At 50.5% G+C, this 5,000-nt stretch overlaps 1 protein-coding gene across 2 annotated transcripts in view; it reads left to right on the top strand.

Annotated features, from left to right (window-relative positions):
- Positions 1-5,000, top strand: part of LOC143034377 (somatostatin receptor type 2-like) — a 252,509-nt gene that overhangs the window by 47,142 nt on the left and 200,367 nt on the right. Inside the window, exon 1 of one of the 2 annotated variants that reach the window (XM_076200338.1) lies at positions 3,376-3,762. The exons of the other annotated variant lie outside the window; for it this stretch is intronic. The gene's annotated coding sequence lies outside the window, so the exon portion shown is untranslated. Of the gene's footprint in view, positions 1-3,375; positions 3,763-5,000 lie in introns of those variants that run through there. 2 annotated transcript variants of the gene reach the window in all.

The raw sequence follows: 5,000 nt of genomic DNA on the forward strand, positions 1-5,000 counted from the left end.
ATGGCGTCGTGGAAGATGTAGACGACACGAGGGGGAAATCAAAGGAAGATGTGAGGACAAGAAGGGCGTTATGAAAGGTGCGCCTGGGAGCTGGGACGTAAGTCTTAGGAGTTATGAGCACTAGGGAGCTGGGAAGGAAGTATGGGGAGGAATGGTGTAGAGAAACAGCCAGAGGTCGAAAGGTGGGTTGTGGGTGGGTGAGGGGGAGGATGGGGAGTGAGGCAGAGTGAGGGATGGAGGGAAAGAGGACTAAGTGACAGGTAAGTTATGAGTGGACGAGGTTTGAGTGGAGAGTGAGTGGGAGTGGAAGGTGAGTGCTACTTGTCTTGGCATTCAGAACACGCAGGGACAAGGTGACGCTGGTTTCGGCTGCAACTATGCTCTTCTTGTGTTTGTTGTTCATTTATTCATGTTTAGTGATAGTACAGAGTGAGGCGTTCGTATGAGTGAGGTTGGCCGTTGGGCCACTGTTGCCAGATGTACGAGAATTTCGAGTGAAGCGACCAAAACGAATCTAGAAATCCATATTCCAGACAATTTAGGGAACCGACTCCGAGAAGAATGTTAATTTGTTTAACACAATTTAACACATTTTTTGTACAAACTACATCATATACGCAGTTAGAAAGTTCTATTTTTTTTCTTGGACGTTTCAACTCTTTCTGAAGACTTTTGAGGATGCAAAGCAGATGCGTTGAGGGGAGTTTTCTCCCTTGAATGAAATGGTGATGAGAACAAACGACATCAACTCGGAGAACGCGATGAATGGTTAGATAAATCCTCATAGATTTTGGCAAACACACACACACACACACACACACACACACACACACACACACACACACACACACACACACACACACACACACACACACAGAAAGAGAGAGAGAGAGAGAGAGAGAAGACCAAGGACCGGAAGGAGATTAGTAAATAAAGAGAAAGTCTCCACGAGTGAATGAGAGTAAGAGGCGGAAGGAGGGATGGCAGTAAGGAAGAGTAAGGTGGACAGGAAGGCGCACAGGCGGGAGGAGGAAGAGGAGGTGGAGGATGAAGAGGAGGAGGAGGAGGAGGTGAGATACGAAGAGTTCGAGGTAAGGAAATCAGAACGGATGAAACGTGCCAAGATGGAAGTGGCGAGGGGAAGGGAGGGGAGGGGAGGGAGGTGAAGGGAAGGAGCGGAGGATAGAAGAGGGGAAATGAGGGGAGGGAGGAGAGGATAGACGATGGGAAATGAGGGGAGGGGAGGAGAGGATAGAAGATGGGAAATGAGGAGAGGGGAGGAGGGGATGAAAGACGGGAGATGAGGGGAGGGGAAGGGAGCTGTGGATAGAAGAGGGCAAATGAAGGGAGGGGGGAGATGGAAGAAAGGAAAGGAGGGGGAGGAAAGGGGAAACAGAAGGAGGGGGAGTGGAGGGGAGGGGAAATAGGATAGGAGGAAAGTAAATGGTGAAAAATGAGAGGGGAGGGTGAAAGGAGAGGGAGGGGAGATAGGGTAGGGGGATGAGGGGAGAAAGAGGATAGAGAAGGGAGCGTAGTGCAAAGGAAATACGCCGAGGAAGAACAGGAGGGGGGAAAGGAGGGGAGAGAGAATAGGAGAGGCTGAAGGAGGGGAGGGAGAATAGGAGAGGGGAAGGGAGAGGAGGAGGTATAGGAGAGGGGAAGGGAGAGGAGGAGGTATAGGAGAGGGGAAGCGGAGGGAGAGAATAGCGGAGGGGAAGGGAGGGGAGGGAGAATAGGAGAGGGGGAAGGGAGGGGAGGGTAGGGAGAATAGGAGAGGGGAAGGGAGAGGAGGAGGTATAGGAGAGGGGAAGCGGAGGGGGAGAATAGCGGAGGGGAAGGGAGGGAAGGGAGAATAGGAAAGGGGGAAGGAGGGGAGGGAAATATGAGAGGGGAGGGGAGGGAGAATAGGAGAGGGGAGGGGAGGGAGAATAGGAAAGGGGAAGGAAGGGGAGGGAGAATAGGAAAAGGGAAGGAAGGGGAGGGAGAAAAGCGGATGGAGGAGGGGAGAGGAGGGGAGAAGAAGAGGAGAGGGTTGGGAAGGGGAAGGGAGGTAAGGTGAAGAGAGGGAAGTGTGGGGCGAAGTGGAGGGAAATTTGGGGAGGAGGGGGAAAGGGAGGTGGAAGGTAAGGGAAGGGAGAATAGGGTTTATTTAGTACTTTAATAACGATAACTAGCTCTTCTATCCTTGGGATAACAGGAATAATAGTAACAACAATAATATATATATATATATATATATATATATATATGTATATATATATATATGTATGTATGTATGTATATATATATATATGTGTGTGTGTGTGGATATTGATCTTATAGAATAGTGGTATGTGACCCTGGTCCTTAGGGGTCACTTAGGATCCTAAGATATCGGGTCAAACGAGGTCCTCGGCTGATTGGCTGTAGAACGAGGGGAATGAGTGAGAGGAGGAGAGAAGGTGAGAGAGTGGAGATTAGAGAGAATGGACCAAATCACCTGGTCATGGTCTAAGCTGGAGTGGACATATCAGGTTCCCCCTTCCCCCTCCCCCTCCCCCCAAAAAAAAGAGAGAGAAAAAAAGAGGCGGCTGGATAGTTAAGGATCAAGTAGACGGAGAAGAGGGGATGAGGAGGAGGAAGAAAGAGGGAGAAGAGAGGTGAGGAGGGAGAGGAAGTGGGAAGGAGAGTTTCACAGGATTAGTGGTTGACAAGCTTTTGGGGTGGGTGAGGATCTGAGGGTGGGTGAGGGGGTGAGGATAAGGTGGGGGGTTGGTGGGTGGGGGAAGGTTTCCTCCTCTAGGTAATGGACTAAGGGACAGAGGTCTGGCTTATATATATGATCCAAGGTCCCGGAGGTCGGTCGGGTCTGGGGTCTTCGGCGGTCTGATGGACCGGGTAGCATTAAGCCGGTCTGACGGGGAAACAAATGGTCTGCAGAAAGGGCTGACGGTGGGGGCATGGACTGATTATTGGTCTGAGGTCTTGACGTACTGGTAGGCTGGCCGGTAGGCGGGTATGGGGGCGGTAGGGAAGATGGCAGGGAGGCAGGCTGGCAGATATACAGGGAAGCTGACAGGCAGGACAAGCAGAAAGGTAGGCAGGCAGGCAGGTAGGTAGGCAGGCAGTCTGACACGGATTCAAGCTTGGCAAGCAGGAAGGCTGGCAGACTAACCTTCCTAATATGTAGTCGAACACGGATACTAAACTCGCAGGCAGACACTCAGGCAAACAAGCAGGCAGGCAGGCAGGCAGGCAGGCTGTCTGGCTGTCTGGCAGGGTGCACGGGAGTGAGGAAGAGAGGTAAGGAGAGAGGAAGGGAGAGAAGGAGGAAGGGAGGGAGGGCGTGAGTGTGCAAGCGTAGCCCGTGAGCTCTTCGCCTGCGCGTGTCAGTAGGGCTGGTGCCACAATTCGGGACGGAGCCTTGTCCCACGGTGAGCTTGTGCGTGTTCTCCCATCGCTCGAGAGGTTTGGTGTTCACGAAAACACCACTAGCTGGCGCTGTCGTGGGTGCTAGTGTGCCGTCGCCGTCGTCTGCTGCTGTTGGGGGTTCTGGAGGTGCCAGGGCCAGGCAGGGCCACCGCGTCTGTCTAGTCACAGAATCCTTTAGCAGCAGCGGCGGCTCCCGCTGTAGGTGGTGGAGGAACGCCCATTCCCCTCCCTCCCTCCCTCCTTCCACGGTGGAGCCTCCCACCATCCTCCTCCCCCCGGGGAGAGGATGCTACTGACGAAGGGGAAGACGCGTCGAGGGGCAGAACCACGTCGAACCAAGGTACTCCTTCGGTGAGTACAGTTCCTGGAGACCACTTCACCTACGTCAGGAGGTCGGGTAAGGGTTCTCTGGGGCGGTGGGTAGGCCCGTCAAGCCCCTCATCTTCGTCAGGAGCGCGGGTAAAGGGTTCTTCGGGTTTCGGGTGGCTCTGTTCTCATTTTCGGATTTCGTCTCAAGGGTGAATCGAATTGCCTGGCGTTAGCCAAAATGATTTTTTTTTTTAATTGCGTCTCGGGGGCAAAGAGGATTGATGAAGACGATCTAACGATCTTTTGTAGACGGATTTAGGCACCTTGATTTTGCACTTTCTGGAAAGACGTAGAATGCAGGGTGATCTAATAGAGGTATTCCAATGGGACAAGGGCTTTAGCAAAGGTAATGCAGACAAGGTCATCATATTAAGACAGCAGGTACAGGATCACAATAATGTATTTAGATTGGACAAATTTAGATTTAAGAAGGAAATAGGCAAGAACTGGTTTACCAATGGAGTGGTTAACGAATGGAATAGACTTGGTGGTTAGCGCTGAAAGTATTGGTTTTAAGAAAATATTAGATAACTTTATGAATACGGTTGACAGGTGGCAAGGGACATGGAACTGCCTAGTGTAAGTCTTATGGTTTCTTGCAGTTTCTTTCATTCTTATGTTCTTCTGTTAATCCTCTTTGCTTTGTACTCACCTGAATAAAGTTGTAAAGTTGATCGTTTTTCTGTCATAGGGGATTATCACAATTGAGCTATTTTTTCTCCAATCTCCGATTAATCGGTGGTACCACTCACCTCCAGCATTTTTTTTTTCTGTCGTGAAATTACTATGGCAAACTACTTTTGTTTTTTTGTTTTTTCAACAATTGACATAGAATGTCATTTGATATGCTGGAAGAGAATTATTTTCCTCCAGGATATTACATTCCTTCCGGAAAGCTGTGAGCTGCAAATCTGCTCCAACAGTCGGAGATAAAATAGCCCAGTAAGTTGACGCCTATAGTGGTTTCGTCACTGGGGATACAGTGGGGGCGGGGAGGGCAGTTACTGGGTCGGTGGGTGCGCACGCTGGTGCCTTGCAGGCAACGTAAAGCAAGGTAAGTTAAATGGGTTATGTTATGCTGTTTCCTCGCACCACGTTAACACTCCTTATCGAATCGGTTGTGACGTAAGGCGATTTTTTTTTCTGATTGAAGGCTATTGGAAATGGAATGGGAGTTTGATATGGGTCGAGGATCCTAGTGGGTCAAAGTGTATCCCCCC

Source organism: Oratosquilla oratoria, chromosome 17 (genome assembly GCF_046742065.1).
Source record: "Oratosquilla oratoria isolate Oo_2021 chromosome 17, ASM4674206v1, whole genome shotgun sequence".
NCBI classification, from domain to species: domain Eukaryota; kingdom Metazoa; phylum Arthropoda; class Malacostraca; order Stomatopoda; family Squillidae; genus Oratosquilla; species Oratosquilla oratoria.